The sequence below is a fragment of the Palaemon carinicauda genome, chromosome 16 (assembly GCF_036898095.1).
Source record: "Palaemon carinicauda isolate YSFRI2023 chromosome 16, ASM3689809v2, whole genome shotgun sequence".
Classification (NCBI taxonomy): domain Eukaryota; kingdom Metazoa; phylum Arthropoda; class Malacostraca; order Decapoda; family Palaemonidae; genus Palaemon; species Palaemon carinicauda.
The window spans coordinates 23,155,501-23,163,858 of NC_090740.1; positions in this window are offsets into that span (position 1 = coordinate 23,155,501).

Here is an 8,358-nt window from a genome sequence, read left to right on the forward strand (position 1 = left end):
CAGGACAGACACAGACAAATAAATATACCGACTCAATTTTATAACTTAGGCGGAGGTAAAAAAACCATGGCTAACCCACTTTGAGTCCATAACGATGGAAGAAACTTAGAAATGAAAGATTATGATCATAAAAACCAATCTCAAAAGAGATGAAAATAAAAAAAAATAAAATACCACCGTTAATATTCGAACACAGGAAATAATTAATAAACATATTTATAGAGAAAAAAATAGGTGCAAGAAACATATCCTATTAATGCTATTCAGTCCACTTAAAACTAGGATAACCTTTCACCTCCAAGCTTTTATGGGCAGTAGGTTGGCCAAGGCCCCAGCCACCAATTAAGATATTACCGCTAGAGAATTATGGGGTCCTTTGACTGGCCAGACAGTACTACATTGGATCCTTCTCTCTGGTTACGGTTCATTTTCCCTTTCTCTACACACACACACCGAATAGTCTGGCTTATTCTTTGCATATTCTCCTCTGTCCTCATACACCCGACAACACTGAGATTACCAAACAATTCTTCCTCGCTCAAGGGGTTAACTACTCACTGTAATTCTTCTGTGGCCACGCCCTCTTGCCAAGTTATGGGAAGCAGCTCTACTAGGAGGACACTCCAAATTAAACCTTTGTTCTCTAGTCTTGGGTAGTGCCATAGACTCTGTACCATGGTCTTCTACTGTCTTGGGATAGAGTTATCTTGCCTGAGGGTATAGTCAGGCACACTATTCTACATCACTTCTCTTCCTGTTGTTTTGTTAAAGTTTTTAACGTTTATATAGGAGTTATTTATTTTAATGTTACTGTTCTAAAAATATTTTATTTTTCCTTGTCTCCTTTCCTCCCTAGGCTATTTTCCTTGTTGGACCCCCATTCTGCTTTTCCACCAAGGGTTGCAGCTTAATAATAATAATAATAATAATAATAATAATAATAATAATAATGAAACCTATTACTGCTCTTCAATCGACTTAGAACTAGGATGACTTTTCATCTCCCAGTTACAAATGCAAAGACATACATATTTTCAATACACGTCAACGAAGAGTTTATACATAATTTACGTCAGGCGGGTTGCTGGTTGCTGGTCGAATGTCTACATACCAGCGATACCTTGAAGGAAAGAGCGATACACGTAACTTATCTTCTATCACAAACGTTTTCTTGTACCAATCCTAAATATTCAATTTTTTTTTTTTCATACTAACAATGGAAATATTTTTTATTCGCTGATTGTAATCCAGATAGTTTAGACACCCAATAATCCTCAAAATCTCTCTCTCTCTCTCTCTCTCTCTCTCTCTCTCTCTCTCTAAATTATACATACCTTCAAATACTTTTCAAATTACCATATTTCACTTAATATCAAATTACAGTTACGAGAACTACCCGCTACAGAATCATAATATCTCTCTCTCTCTCTCTCTCTCTCTCTCTCTCTCTCTCTCTCTCAAGATTATTCATATGTTCAATTACTTTTCAAATCACCATATTTCACTTAATATCAAATTACAATTCCGAGAACTACACGCTACAGAATCATAACAATTTCTCTCTCTCTCTCTCTCTCTCTCTCTCTCTCTCTCTCTCTCTCAAGATTATACATACATTCAATTTCTTTCCAAATCACCATATTTCACTTAATATCAAATTACAGTTACGAGAACTACACGCTATAGGATCAACAAGAATTTTCTTATTATTGCAGTTATGCAAATTAATACTTGTTTACCTCCATAAGGATCCTATATGAGCACACTTTGCAAATGCAGAAGCCATTAACCTCAATCTCAATTGCTAACAAAAGCAACAATACCCGGAGCAGAAAACCATACAATATCAAACTTCATCTGATTATTCGACTATTAAATGCCAGACACTACGTGAGCAGGCGTACAGAATGGCACTTAAACCTCGGCCTGAAGCCATATGCCCGAGCGCTTAACGGGGCACTAAATACACACACATACGATAGAACTGTCAAAGGCAAGATTCACTCCCGTCACTATATAATTAAGCGATACTTAGAGCTTTCATCGGGTGTATAATTTGATACACAGAAAATTATGAATAGTATTTCAATTCACGAGTCAAGATAAGATAAAGTATTTTAAAAAGGGGGAAAAATACATCTGATGTATAATTTGATACACATAAATGATGAATAATATTTTAATTCACGAGTCGAGATAAGATAAAGCATTTTAAAAAAGGGAAAAATACATCTGATGTATAATTTGATACACATAAAATGATGAATAATATTTTAATTCACGAGTCGAGATAAGATAAAGCATTTTAAAAAAGGGAAAAATACACCTGATGTATAATTTGATACACAGAAAATTATGAATAATATTTCAATTCCCGAGTCGTGATAAAATAAAGCACCTTGAAAAAAGGAAAAATACATCAGATGTATAATTTGATACACAGAAAATTATGAATAATATTTTAATTCACGAGTCAAGATAAGATAAAGTATTTAAAAAAAAAAAGGGAAAAATACAATCTGATGTATAATTTGATACACAGAAAATGATGAATAATATTTCAATTCACGAGTCATGGTAAAATGAAACATTTTAAAAAAGGGAAAAATATATCTGATGTATAATTCGATACTCAGAAAATGATGAATAACATTTCAATTCACGAGTCGTGATAAAATAAAACATTTTAAAAAGGGGAAAAATACATCTGATGTATAATTTGATACACAGAAAATGATGAATAATATTTTAATTCATGAGTCAAGATAAAATATTTAAAAAATGGGGAAAATAGTGTACTTTTTAATAGAACTGTCAAAGGCAAGATTCACTCCCGTCACTATGTAATTAAGCGATACTTAAAGCTTTCATCGTTTGTATAATTTGATACACATAAAATGGTGAATAATATTTATAATTCACAAGTCAAGATAAGATAAAGTATTTAAAAAAAAAAGGGAAAAATATATCAGATGTATAATTTGATACACAGAAAATGATGAATAACATTTCAATTCACGAGTCATGATAAGATAACGCATTTTGAAAATAGGAAAAAGAGTGTACTTTGTAATAATAAAGTTTAGCGGGTCAGAAAAATTTCTGTACTCCTTTGGCTTTCATCAGGTTTATAATTTGATACACAGAAAAAAGTTAATAACAGATTTTAAATAAAAAAAAAACAATAAAATTAAACATTAAGAAAAGGAAAAATAACTTATTTTCAACAATATAAATAATCAATCTTGTATAAAGCACCATATTTTCTTCAATTACAATATTTATGAAAATAACAGATTTTAATGAGTCAACAAAAAAATCAATCATTTCGAAAAGGAAAAAATAACTTACTTTACAATAGTAATAATATCTAATCTTGAATAAAGCACCAAATTTTCTTCAATTACAATATTCAGGAAAATAAAAGATTTTAATTTGCCAAGAAAAATAAATGAAACATTTGAAAATAAGGAAAAAACTTACTTTACAATAGTAATAAAAATATCTAATCTTGAAAAAATCACCAAATTTTCGTCAATTAGAACATTTAGGAAGGGCAACCTGATACCCTTTCCCAAGATTATGACCGTATGACTGATTAAAGGGGTTAAGTAAAAAAAAGAGAGAGAAAAAAAAAAAGGGGGGGGGGGGGGCAGTGAGGTTTTAGCACCGGAGGAGGCAATGCAATCGCCGTCTGGCAGATGGGAGATTTTAGGAATAGGCGGGAAAGAGACCAGATGGGGTTTCCGGAGCTTCGTAGTTCTGAAAACATGAATACCAGAACCGACCTTTAATCTATTCATTAAGGACTTCTAACATAGACGAGAGAAAATGCTTTCAGTTTCCGGTACAGAGAGGGCAAATTATTAGCATTATGATTACATATTATCGAATTAGGGTTTGTGATGGCCTGGTGGTAAGAATCCTTGACGGGTGATTACCAGACTCAGGTTCGAGTCCCGCTCAAACTCGTTAAGCTCCTCTGGTAGCTGCAAACTCACCATCCTTGTGAGCTAATGATGGGAGGTTTGGGGGGAACAGTTCTATCTGCTGAGTCCCAAGCAGCCATTGCCTGGTCCTCCTTGGTCCTAGCTTGGATGGAGAGGGGGCCTGGGCGCTGCTCAAATGTCATATGGTCAGTTTATAAATTTTTCAACATTCGCAGTTCAATTCAAAATCTATTCCAAGTGGATAAAACCACTGACTTATCTGCGTTGCTAATTGACGTCAACTTATAAGCACGTTCACATACCCATATTATTATTATTACTTCCTAGCTGGAATAGAGGGATGCTCTAAGTCTCAAAGGCTCCAACATGGAAAAATAGCCGAGTAAGGAAAGAAAAATAAGGGAAATAGATACCCTTCTAAGTTAGGGTTGTAGGATACACGCCAACATGTCTATTGAATTAGTCCAGGCTACATGGCACTAGACCTTGTTTTGTAAACATCGTTGTCTAAAGCCTGGCACTCCCTGATCCTAGCTTGAATGGAGAGAGGATATAAATCCTCATTGTCTGTCTCTAGCACATAGTGTGACTTGAGCAATAACCTATTACTTGCCTCTGCCATTCATAACTAACTTTTAAACATCCTAGAATAATCCTAGAATACTAAAAAGATTTCACAATTTCTATAATGTCCATTCATGAATTAATGAGTGCGACATAGTTAAATTTCGTAAGCCTTATTCATTTGTGATATTGCTTGATATTTCCTGATCATCATCACTATTATTATTATAATTATTATTATTATTATCATTATTATTATTATTACTTACTAAGCTACAACCTTAGTTGGAAAAGCAAGATGCTATAAGCCCAAGGGCTTCAACAAGGAAAATAGCCCAGTGAGGAAAGGGAATAAATAAAGCACAAGAGAATAATTAATTGAAAAATATTTCAAAAGCAGTAACAACATAAAAATAATTCTTTCACATACAAACAATTCACATTACGAAACACAAAAGGAAGAGAAATAAGATAGCAGAGTGTAACAGTGTACCCTCCACCAAGAGAACTCTACCTTAAGACAAGTTCAAGTTTTCTCTTCTGAAAGTAATATGTTCATACGACCGCAGCTACCGAAACCCTCGTGTAAAGTTATACAAAAGTTACCATACAACTGATTCAGGTGTTCATCCAAAACCACGAGGGTTTAGGTATTGTCTACAGGCAGCCAATTTGCAAGCATTTGCACGCATGACCAATTAAAATCCCCTCCGAGGCAGAATTGCCAGGCTGATGAAAACTGACAGCCTTCCAGCATGATGATAAGGCAGAGGTACGCATGCTTTGAACTTCAAAAGTTCAAATGTTTTTATGTTGAACAGGCTGACATAAGTCTTTTTATAGTTTATATATGATATATCTGTTTTGATGTTGTTACTGTTTTTAAAATACTTTATTTTAATTGTTCGTTATTTCTCATATCGTTTATTTATTTCCGTATTTCCTTTCATCACTGGGCTATTTTTCCCTGTTTGAGTCCTTGGGCTTATAGGATCTTGCTTTTCCATCTAGGGTCGTAGCTTAGTTGTTGATGATGATAATGATAATAATAATAATAATAATAATAATAATAATAATAATAATAATAATAATAATAATGAATTACTGTAGAGGATTTTGATCAATCAATCAATTCGTCATTTCATATCCATATATTATCTAAATGGAAAATAAAAAAGAGAATATTGCTCGTCAATGATGCATTAGAATCAAATTTAGCAAGTTTAATATTTGGAAAGCAAGATTTTCCCCAAAGAAAAATACAGAGGTAGAAAGTCAGCTGACAGATATGACGACAGAGATATGATACACGAATAACATATAAAGGGGAAACGTAGAGATGAGAGATGAGAGAGAGAGAGAGAGAGAGAGAGAGAGAGAGAGAGAGAGAGAGAGAGAGAGAGTAAAATGTAGCCTTTCATAAAATGTACCTAACACAGAATTAGAAGTGGAGCATCATAACACAATTAAAAAACATAAAATCTAATTGAAGCGAAGGGAAAAAATATTAGAGAAAGAGTTAACAGGTAAATAAATAATTGCTGGACAAAATACATAAGAAGAGGAAAAAAAGCTGCAACTTTACCGTGCCGAGTTGAAATAAAAAAGACTTTGATAAAATGGGTTACCGAACATGGAAATAGGAGAGAGAAAGAGAGAAAAAAGGAGAGGCTGGAAAGGGCATGGAAGCGTAAAGAACTGGCTATTGGTTTGGTGGGACCCAGGAGACCGGGTCTCAGATGCAGGAAGGGAGGAGGGGGGGGGGGGGTGGAAAAGAGGCAGGGGGAATGACAAGAGGCAAAGGAGGGGTGAAGGGGGAGGGTGTGCTGTTTGCGTTGACAGGACTGTACTAAATGATTCTATTGTTTTTTTTTCGAGGGAGTCGGAACACCGCAACAACAGAGACCAGCAGAGGGAGTAAAAACTAAAGGAGATGGACTGGGCCCACCTAAAGATAGTTCGTTGGGGCAGCTGCAGAAGGGCACGGCCGGAACAGTTTCCACTCGGGCAAAAACACGAGATAACATTTCTTAACGCGAATCTATATTCACATTATATGGAAGGGAGACTTGAGAAAAAGAATTAGGTCTTTTCTCTAAACCGTGGGATGAAGATTCAACCCTCAACTTAAAGGTTTAATGGCGACTCATGAGCAGCAAAGGCAACAGACAGTGAGTGATACTGACCGAGCTAGCTGGACAAAGAGAAAAAGAATTAGGTACAGTAATAGATAGCCTTATGGAATGAAGATAAAACCCTCAATTTAGAGGTTTTAAACGCCACTCATAAGCAGCAAAGGCAAGAGACAGTGAGTGACATTGCCCTAGCTAGCTGGGCAATGGTCTACAGACTGACCATATGCGGGATCAGACAGCTTACTTCTTTTCTCTAATCTATGGAATGAAGATTCAACGCTCTATTTTAAAGGCAATTCGTGAGTGGCAAGGGCAAGGGACATTGACACTGCCCTAGTTAGCAGGACAATGATCTAGCCACTAACTATATACAAGATCAGACAGCTCTCTTCTTTTCTCTAAACCATGGGATCAATATTCAACCTTTAATCCTAAAGGTTTAAAGACCACACATGAGTAGCAGAGGCAAGGGACACTGACATCGCCCTAGCTGACTGGACGATGCCTGGAGACTAACTTACTAACCATATATACATATGATCAGCGACCAAGCTAGGACCAGAGAACGTAATGCAATAGCTGCCGATGACGAAACAGGTATATCTACAAGCAAACTCCCCATAACCCTTCATCCATAGCTCACAAGGATGGTGAGGTTGCAGATACTTCAAGCAACTATTGAGTTTGAGCTTAACTTGAACCCCACTCCGGCAGAACGCCAGGCAGGGACGTTTATAATAGACCACCACAACCCCCGGAATAGTGGTTCTTGGCAGACATTGGAAGAAAGCAGAGAAATCAAGTCAAATTCCCGACCCAGATTCAGAATATTCTCCGACATAATTTCTATCGAAGGGAAAAAGAATCAGTAGAGTTGTTCATTTCTGCTTTCGGTAAAAATTGAGTGCCAGTTATTGCTCTTACCAATAATACTGTAATTGATTTTAGCCAAAGAATACGCGTGAAATTACATACGACGACATCGGGTGAAATATTTTCATACAAATTTAATTCCAGTTCTTTTTGCAAATTTAATATAATGGAATAAATATTGGAGACACGAACGTATGATTCGTGTTATGTCTTACATTGTTAGAAATTTGCGTTAAAAAAACGGTAAATGTCTGGCAACAACTATTCGAGGATTTTTACCTTTTTAAAAACGCATATATTGACTTAAAGGAGTGATATTACGGTCGCCAACCGGTAAAAGATAATAACAAAGTATGGTAAAATTACAGGTCGCCCGTATTTTACTGAAATACGGGTAAGAACAGTATATTTTTTACGGAGAATTTCCGATTAAAATTACGACTTTTTTTTTTTAAACAGTGTACATAAATGAAGGTGGCATACTAACTACAAAGCAGGGTTTAACATTTTGCAATAAGAAATAAAGACCAAAATATTTCTTGTAAATATTAATTATTTTCTGGTTTGAAACAAACACGAGTGTAAAAATATCTTACAGTCAAGCAGTGAATTCTAAATATAAATACATCCATTTTATTGTACCCTGAAGTAGTGTATTAAAAGGCACGAAAGCGCCACGCATTAAAGTATCTTACTATTTCCTTCTGTCTTTTGTTGTATATTCAGTCACGTGATCATTGTGATAGTAAAGTATGGATATTTAAATTGGGATTTGAGAGTAACAGTTTGGTTTTTAATTGTGCGTGTGATATATATATATATATATATATATATAT